We start from the raw sequence: 9,916 nt of genomic DNA on the forward strand, positions 1-9,916 counted from the left end.
GTGAGTCTAGTCCAGGAAAACACAGGACTCTGGAGATAATAGCAGGTGGTGGAGTAGCTGCTAATATCCATCCAAACCAGATGCATGAGGAAAGGATTATAGAGTCATATATTTAGAGGTGGAAGGTCATTTAGAGGCCATGTAGGCCCACCACTTTACAAATGAGAAAACTGAATTATATAGCAGTTCAGTGACTTACCTAGGGTCACTGAGTCAGTCAATGAGTATTTACTAAGCACTTACAATATGCCAAGCATTGCATTAAGCAATTAGGAGAGAGGCAGAGTCAGAATTCCTATGTAGTCCCTTTGATTCCAAATCCAGTATTTTTCTACTGTACACCAGTACTATTATGTTAATGTCAGGACAGACCCCTCAGAATTCTGCCACATGAATTAGTTATGGATCAGGCACTCCTCTAGTCCCAGTGGTTTTTGTTTTAGGCCTAGAATCTGTCTTGGCAAGGGCCCAGCTTAGATGGTTCTTGTTTATAAGCACTGAAATGGGCATGAATCTAGAGATATCGTGTGTTGGGGGTGAATCTCAGCACTAGGGTCACCCATTTGTAAATGGGTCTGGCTTCTCACAAATGACTATTGGATTGGGGGGGTTCTCCACACATTGTGATAAAGGCAGCATCAAAAGAACTATGCATGTTGTTGTAGACTCTCTCAGAAGAGGGAAACGTACTGGAAAAAGCATTCAGTAAATGGTCTGAGCCTCACTTCCCTCACCTATAAAATAGGGACAAAAATATCTAGGATATGTCCTGTGCTTGTGGTTCTAAAAAGAGAGTGCTGGCTTGGTGAAAGGAAGCCCAGAGTTCAAATCCCAACTCAGAAATTACTAGCTATTTGATCCTGGGCAAATCACTTAACTTTTCCTAGCTAAAACAACTTCCAATAATTGATTTTTTTTTTTAAATCTGAGGTGGTTATAACACACCGGAGGTTTCCTGTGCTGACAAAAATCATAGATCCTTTACGGATTTCCATGACATACCCACCTCAGAAGGATGACTTATAAATTTAAAATGCTATTACTATTAATAACTGTATTCCACAAAATCTCCCCCTCAATTTCATGTTAGATATTTAGTACAGTCTTATCTATTTCCATTCCTTTTTCCCCCTCCATCATCATCACTTTGTACTTGTCACTGTTGCTTATTTCTTCTATTACAAGTCACGCTCTTATATTGCTATCATCAAAACCATAGCATCTTTTTGCTGTTACCAATTGAAACAAATCAATGATAGTCACTGCAGGATAAAATTAGGGTTGTCAAAAAGCAAGTAACCATGTGTCTATGGTTAATAACTGAACTCATCCACTAATATTTTCCTTGTCTTCTTGTGTGTTTCTAGCTTTTCTAATTTAGTCAAATTCTATTAATCCTTTGTCATATTCTCCATCTTTTATGTTTATTTCCCATCAATTGTATATTTACTACATGGGGTCCAGTTACCTGACGAAATCCTATAATTCTGCTTCAATCAATTTCCTTCTAAAATCCTTTCCTGTATATTCTCATCCCTTACTCCAATCACTATTTGTCTATTAAAAGCCTGAGAAATTTCTGAAACCATAGACACCGATCTAAATTCTTTAATAATGTGGTGTCAGATAAGTTCCAAGTTTCTTCTACTACTTTGACATCTTATATAAAACATTTTCCCTCATTCTCATTTACCTTTGGCGACCAAGTCACCTTGACATCTAGGAATTATCAGATTACAATTACCATTATAAGTTTCTCAATTAAAGGTACTCAGTAATAACTTAGCCTCATCCTCTTTTCTAGTTAAAGATGACAGCTCTATTTTTAGTTTAAAACACTTGCTTTAATGAAGAAAATCAAAGTCAGTCATAGCACTGAGAGGCAGCTTAAATTTTCAGACAATCTCCATTGCCCCATGGCCAAATACATACCTTTCCTTGCTGACTAGTCTTTTTGAAGTTTTCCATTCAATTCCAGTGATGTGATTTCATTAATGTTTAGTCTTTTTGAAAACATCAAACTTATTTTTATACTTAAAGTCTCATTCAGCAAGATTAGCTCCCTGAAATAACCGTAACATATTTAACCTTTCCTCTCAGTTATAACTTCTTGAAAGTCCTTTAAATCTTCCCCACTAAAAGAGATGCAATAAAATCTTACCACAATATTATTCCTCATAGAAAATAAATTGCTGAAAGGTCATAAGATCCTAGAGACGTTTAAAGCTGAAAGGAACCTAGGAAGCCATATAGTCCAACCCATTCGTTTTACAAATGAGGAAACTGAAGCCCAGAGAGGTTAAGCCAAATATATTTTGTACAAGCTATGTGATTTCATTGATCTAGAGAACTCCTTGTGAAAAAACTTCATCTCAGTGAAAAGTAGCAACTATTCTAGAAATGTGTAGTCAGTCTTAGAGAGCTAAAATGAACTTGGTATAATAGCTAGAGAACCGACCTTGAAGTCAGGAAACCTGACACCATAAGTTATAAGTTGCATGAACCTGGGTAAGGTAACTAACCTCTTTGACCCTCAGTCTCTTCACCTAAAAGACAAGAGAGCTGATTTAAAGGCCTCAATTCCATTTTATCCCTAAAACTTTGATCCTAAAATCTGAGATCAAGTCCACACTTTCTGGCTGGAAAACTCAGGGCAAATCATTTAATGTTTATGCCACAGTCAACTCTAATTTTATTAGTATTCATGCCTTACAATTCCTGTTGGATTATAAACTATTTGAAGGCAGCAACTATGTCTTATTTCTCCCAACTTACTTTGGACAAGTCACTTTATATCACCCAACCTCAATTTTCTATAAATTAGCGATAATAATAATGGTACCTCCATCACAGGCTTCTTGAGAGATCATCTATGTAATTATTTTGTAATCTTTAAAGTGCTATTTAAAAGTGAGCTGTTATTATTAACATAATGATCATACTTTGATTCCCCCAACGTCTAACATATCTTCTAAGTAATAGGTATTTAATTATTGAATTGAAACTATCTGATTGACTCACTGTGAGCCCCAGGAGAACAGTAGAGCTTTAGACTATGGCTCCAAGAGAGCCCAGAATATGCACAGCTAGCTAAGTGCTCCAATGGATAGAGCTCTGAGCCTTGATTCAGGAAGATCTGAATTCAAATCCATTCTCAGACACTTACTATCTGTGTGATCCAGGGCAAATCACTTAACCCTATTTGCATCCGTTTCCTCATCTGTAAAACAAACTGGAGAAGGAAATGGCAAACCACTCTAGTATCTTTGCCAAGAAAACCCCACAAAGAGAAAGATATGGCTACTAGCAACAATGGCTTAAGCACACCAGTGTTACAAGTTCCTACCTTTGAAAGTTGATTTTTCTTACAGTTCTAAGGGATTGTTCACTTTATTCATTTTCTATCTAATGGTTCTCATCTCCTTAGTACAGTCCCTTACTTAGCCCAATAGTATAAACTGGACCAAGCAAGGAAAACATTGGCTTCTGTTAAACAAGTATTCAAATATGGATTAATTCATTACATCCACACTAACATGAACCAGTCTGTGAGTTCCCACTTTCTAGCTACTGGGAATCAGTTTTACCTAGTTAAGTATCATATGCCATATTCAGGGTGACTCTATCTGCCCAATCTAATCTCTGTCAAATTTATAACATGCAATCATAAAGGGAGGGTTGAGCACCATTTGCAGGCATGATAGTGATGGATTCATTTGACTTTGGAATTAAATTAATCTAACCTGAAAAAATAATTTCTGAAGCCTATTTTCCCTTCAAATTTTTCTGTGCAAATTCTGGTTATCAGTCTATACAGACTTTTATATCCTATTCTTCCATTTCATGCACTAATAGCAAAGTTTTCCTATTTCCCATATGGCCAGGAATTAATGACTTTTTTACATGATGAGGTGGAAATATACTATTTTCCTCTTCATTTTGTATTTTTAAGACAAATTGGTGTTTCTTTGTGAAGCACAGAATTTTCATAGAACTGGTTAGGAACATTCATGTCTGCAAGAAAGTGTTATAAGGAGATACCACATGACTCTCTTCATACTTTTTGAACTCTGAAGAAATCTGAAGACCTACAAACATCCCTGTGTGACAGAGTAATTTATTTGGAGGCGTAAGGCCCAAAGAGTACCTTTACATGGAGCTAAAACATTCTAAATTATGCCAATGATCTGGTCCTTTGTGTAGGTACCCTGTAGAACTACTCCTAGGAAAGCCATATGCAGCAGATCATTGCATAAAAGAAGAATATGTGCTGTGTGAGATGCTAAGACTCACAGTCCCAATCCATTAAGCACAGAAGGAGCTTTAAATATTACTAGAGCCTTAGATGGAGTTAGGAGGCAGGAAGCCTTGAAATGAATGAAAATGCAGATTGTTGCATCTTAAGAAGTATGGACATCAAAATTGTGGCAGAAACGTTGATAAAATTCAACTGAAGTCCCCATTCCAAATCTCTGAGGTCAATCCTAAGGTCTAAGTTTGGATAAGTACTGTCCTCCCTGACACCCACCATCCTATACATACACCATAACTACTTTGTTCTATAACCTAGGGTCATATAGAAAATTTCCCTATTCCCTAAAGCAATTTCCAAAGGAGAAGTTGTAGATACTGGTGTTTAAAATAATTATAATAGTAACAATAACAAAACGGAAATAAAAGGAAGTTGTAGCCAAGAATATCAAGAGCTATAGAAACCTCCAAAAAAATGATGAAGATTGAAAAAAGAACTTTAGATTTTTTTCAGTAGAGTAATGGGAGTAGAATCCCAATTACTGGGAACTAAGCAAAGAGTGGTTAGTTAGTAAGGAAATGGAATCACTGGATATAAATAACTTTTCAAAGAAATTTATTCACAAAGGAAAGAGATGCCTTGGGCTAGATGGGTTTATTTGGTTGTTTTGTGATTGTTTACTTGTTTTTAGGATCATATAAGACATTTGATTTTCTTTATAGGTATATAGGTAGGAACCAATAGAAAGGTCATTCTTTTCACTATACATGCAGGAGAACAGGGTTGATTGGAGGAATAAGATCAAAAATATTGGTAAAAATGTCAGTATTTGTTAATAATTGCGGTCATTTTTTTTCTTCAGTGACTGGAGGAGTAATGATATCGTGAAGTTTAGGAGAAAGGGAAAGGAGTCTTGGGAAACTGTCAAATGACCTCAATCTTATCAATGAACTAGAAGGCTAGGTCATCTGTGAGTGGCACAGTGTATAAAATGCCAGGTCCAAGAGGGGGCCAGGTAGCACAGCAAGTAAGAGCACCGGTCCCAGTGTCAGGATGACCTGGGAATTGAATCCAGTCCAGGTGCAGATACTTAGCACCCACCCAGAAACACCTGGCTGTGTAACCTTGAGCAAGTTACTTAACCCCAATTGCTTTTTTAAAAAAATGCCAGGTCCAGAGTCAAAACCTTCTTCCTGAGTTCAAATTCAGCCTCAGGCGTTCACTAGCTGTATGAGTCACAATCCTATTTGCCTCAGTTTTCCCATCTTTAAAGTGAGCTAGTGAAAGAAATGGCAAATCACTCCAGGTTCTTTGCTAAGAAAACCCCAAATGAGGTCATGAAGAGTCAGAAGCAACTGAAAAACAAGGAAAAGATAGACAGAGGAGAGAAGGAAGTTTGGAAAAATACCTGAGGGGAATGAGATAAGGAGTTGATAAGGATAAATGATAGATAGTTTTCAAGCAGCAGCAAGAGTACAACTGGGTAGAATCCGGGCTCAGATACTTAGCACCACACCCAGAAATAGCTGGCCTTGTAACCTTGAGCAAGTTACTTAACCCCAATTGCTTTAAAAATTTTTTTTCCTTTTTTTCCCCCAACATGGAGTGGAAGGCGAAGAAGGAAGTTGTTGTCCCCCCCAAGACAGAAGCCAAGTCCAAGGCCTTGAAGGCCAAGAAGGCAGTGCTGAAGGGTGTCCATAGCCACAAAAAGAAGAGCTGAGCATCCCCCACCTTCCAGCGACCCAAGACACTGAGACTTCGAAGGCAGCCCAAATACCCTCGGAAGAGTGCCCCTCGAAGAAACAAGCTCTATCATTATGCCATCATTAAGTTTCCCTTGACCACCGAGTCTGCTATGAAGAAGATTGAGGACAATAATACCCTAGTCTTCATTGTGGACTTCAAGGCCAACAAGCATCAGATCAAGCAGGCCATAAGTAAGCTGTATGACATCGACGTGGCCAAGGTCAACACACTGATCCGGCCCGATGGAGAGAAGAAGGCCTATGTCCGTCTTGCTCCAGACTATGATGCTTTAGATGTTGCTAACAAAATTGGAATCATCTAACTTGCTGTGTCCCCATTCCACCTATGATAAAAATAAAGTTTTCCAGAATAAAAAAAAAATTTTTTTTAAAGAGTACAACTGGTTTCTGAGTAGTGAATCTGTAATGGGTAAAATCAACTCTATTGCATATTTTTTTCAGTGAAAGCCCACAAAGCTGACATATTTAGTGGATGGAGTAATGAAGGGATACCAGTCAGCAGATTGGGAGTAGGAAGGACAGGGATTTTAGATACTATGAACTTAACATGAACCATCAAAGAGAGGTCCAAGGATGAATTTTAGTAGGTCTGTGACCTTGAATGGAAAAAAAAAATACATTTTCACTAATTTCTAACTGAAATTGATCATTTCCTTCCATTATTTAAAAATATCATTCTGAGAAAAGATACATAGGTTTCACCAGACCACCAAAGAGGTCCCTGAACAAAGAGGGGTTAAGAACCACTGAGTTGCTAGTGCATAGAAGTAACAATTCACAAGATCAAAGCTAGATATGAAAACAGGAGAGCCAAAGTAGCCTAAGCTCCATGGCTTCGCACTGACTGTCCCCCATGTTAGGAACACTCTGCTTCCTCACCTCTATCACCTAGCTTTCCTGTCTTTCTTCAAGACTGAGCTCAAATTCTATCTACTTACTACTTTAGGCACTCCACCACTGCTAGTGCCTTCTATCCAAGATTTCCTTCCATTTTACACAGTAAATGTATCTTGATTGAACTTATTTGTTTGTGTGTTGTCTCTTCCATTAGAATATCAGTCCCTTGAGGGCAGGGGCTATGTATTTGTCTTTCTTTGTATCCCCATGGCTTAGCACAGTGCCCTACATATATTATAGGATAAATGCCTATTGCTTGATTGAGTGAGGGAGATAAACTAGGTGCAAAGGAATCATTCCAAAGACCAAAGGTCATAATCAGGGCAAAGAATATGCTTTATGTGAATGAAAAGGTTGGGGGAGTAGGACAGGAAATTAGGTCAGAGTGGAATTTCAAGTTTCTGAGTCGTGTCAGTGTTACCATGTTAAAACATGGCAAGGTTTAAGCTCTGTTCATGCTGGTATCCAGCTGAGGTAGCAGGAAGAATGAAATTGTTGCAGATGAGGAAATTGAGGAAATGAACAGTCAGATTGTTGGAGGCAAAAATCTGCATTTTCAAAATTGCTTCTTTTTCTACTTGTAACTGGGTCAACACATATTTTTCTAGTACTAATATGTACAAGGCACCAGGCTAAATACTGAGTAAACACACACACACACACACACACACACAAACACAGTGAGACAGGAAGTCACATATGCAATCAGAGACAGAGGTTGTAGCATCAGAGATATTCTTTGCCAGTTAGGTGATAAGGATGTATTAAAGATCTATGTACCAGACTTTGTGCTAAGTTGCTGCCCTCAAGGCAGCTCATAACCTAAGGAAGGAGACAACATACTAATGTGTATAACCAAGTGTAATGTAATGCCAAGGAAAGGCAACTTCCCAAGGTTCAGAATACCAGCATAGGTGCTCTCCATTTTATTCAGTGACAAACCAAGAACAGAGAAGATCAAAACATGACATCATTCCAAATACAGCATTTACTAAGTGTGATTAAATAATCTCCAAGGACTACCCCACCCCAGGACCTTCCAATCATTCAATCAATTACAAAGTCCCTGTTCTAAATACTTCTCCACCCCTAGGCTATACCTTCATTTAGTCCACCACAAAGCCCCTCTTCTCAAATAGAGATTAGTTTACAATCTAAGTAAAGTACATTCATTTGTTCAACCATAGAACACAAAAAGGTCAAAAGTTCCCCACCCCTGGATCACAATTGAATCTACCCCAGAGTTACAGCAAGTTTAAGCACAGCACTTAATACCCAAATGGAGGTCTTTTCTTCATCTTGACACAGGCAAGTTCTCAGCAATCTTAGTTCCTGGGGAGACAAGGCTTAGCAAGGTCACAAGATACATTGCCAGTCCCTTCATTAATTCATCCTCTGTCTGTAGAACAGTCCTAGAACCCCTGAAAACTTTAGCAAAACCCTCTCCCAGGATTTCTGTAAACATACAAGAAAATCTTTCTTCAGGGCTTCTGAACCAACAGAAAGGTTCCCAGACCCCTGCAACAACAGCACTGTCCTTCACCGGTGGACAATATTCACTCTGTCTGCAGGACAGTCTCAGGGCTTCTTAACCAAAAGCCCGGTTCCAGGACTTCTTCAACAAAAGGACTGTCTTTCACCAGTGGACAAATCTGGCAAAACAACATCAAAACAGACCGACAAAGTACCAGCAAAACAGCCATGTCTCCTCAGTCCTTGGCAACTCCAGGGGCAGGTCTCAAAAGTCCAGGGCAATTCAAAGTGGCCCCCAGCAATCCTTCTCAGTCTCTCTCTCTGCCTCCATGAGGTGCTGCTTCCAAAAAGTTCTTCTGCCTCTCTCTTGTCTCTCCAAATCTACGTCACCAGCTCCTCCCAGTTCGTGTATCTCTTTTCAAGTCAACAAGTCCATCCCACAGGTGGGATTAACAAGCTCTGGGTTTTAACACAATCAATTTGAAAAACCAAGCCAATACAGGGGAATCTTTAAATGCCATTACTATCACACCAAGCTATATACAGTATAAATAGGAAATAATCAACATAAGAAAGACCCTAAAATTAACAGTAATTGGGAACAGCTTTCTGTAGAAGACAACTCTGTTCAGTGGAGTTTAGTCAACATCTCATTGATCAATATGGTATTTATTGCTCATGGTATATATGTGTGTGTGTGTGTGTGTGTGTACATATATATATATACATGTGTGTATATACATATATATCTATGTGTGTGTGCATACACACCTTTATAATTTGTTTTACCTGGTTTTTTTTTCTTTGTATGGAATTCTTTCTAACAGAGAAAAAACAACCTGATGCCATGAAATCTTATGGCGTGCCAGAGAAAAAAAGAGAATATCTCCTCCACAAGCATACATACATACACCAGAACTTAGAGGATATGGCAAAAATAAGATCTCAAAGAAACAAGGGCTAATTAGGGGCTCCATTCCACAGGAGAATCTAATTGATATTTATATGCTCAGAAAACAGCATCTGCCATCACTGAACTTGAAAGCTTAAATAAATAATGATTAGCAGCCAGTCACTAAGAAGGAGGCAAAGCATTTAGTTGATGTAGCAAATTAAGAAATGATGATAAATGGAGACCAAATGGGAACTCCTGACAACTCATTTTTCATGGTCGGATGATGCAGCATCCTCTTATAAGATTCACTGGACTCTAGACTTCTTCTAATCTGTGCCTTTTATGTGACTTAACTTCAACAGTATTTGGCAAGTCCACTTGTGAAGGGTCATCAATAAGCAGTTATAAAAACCATCGGGAGAGCCTATATTTGATCATTAAATTAGTATTAATGAGCTTTCAGAATTCATTAACACCTCCCTTCTGTGCTCATTATTAGCATGCTCGCAACTTCAGTTTTTTTGTCATTTTGTTTTTATAATGAAGAATGTTTTTATTTATAAGAATGAAATCTTGTTGAGGAAAAAGTCTGTCTTTTTTTCATCTCTGTAATGACCAGTGTCTATCATAGTG

The 9,916-nt window shown here is 38.2% G+C and overlaps 1 pseudogene; it reads left to right on the forward strand.

The window, feature by feature from the left end:
* The first annotated feature begins 5,847 nt into the window (after positions 1–5,847).
* On the forward strand, positions 5,848–6,363 carry LOC138158382 (large ribosomal subunit protein uL23-like; annotated as a pseudogene).
* The last annotated feature ends 3,553 nt before the right edge of the window (positions 6,364–9,916 follow it).

The sequence above is a fragment of the Petaurus breviceps genome, unplaced genomic scaffold (genome assembly GCF_028583685.1).
Source record: "Petaurus breviceps papuanus isolate PSGF00001 unplaced genomic scaffold, PetGlider_PUasm1.0 174, whole genome shotgun sequence".
Classification (NCBI taxonomy): domain Eukaryota; kingdom Metazoa; phylum Chordata; class Mammalia; order Diprotodontia; family Petauridae; genus Petaurus; species Petaurus breviceps.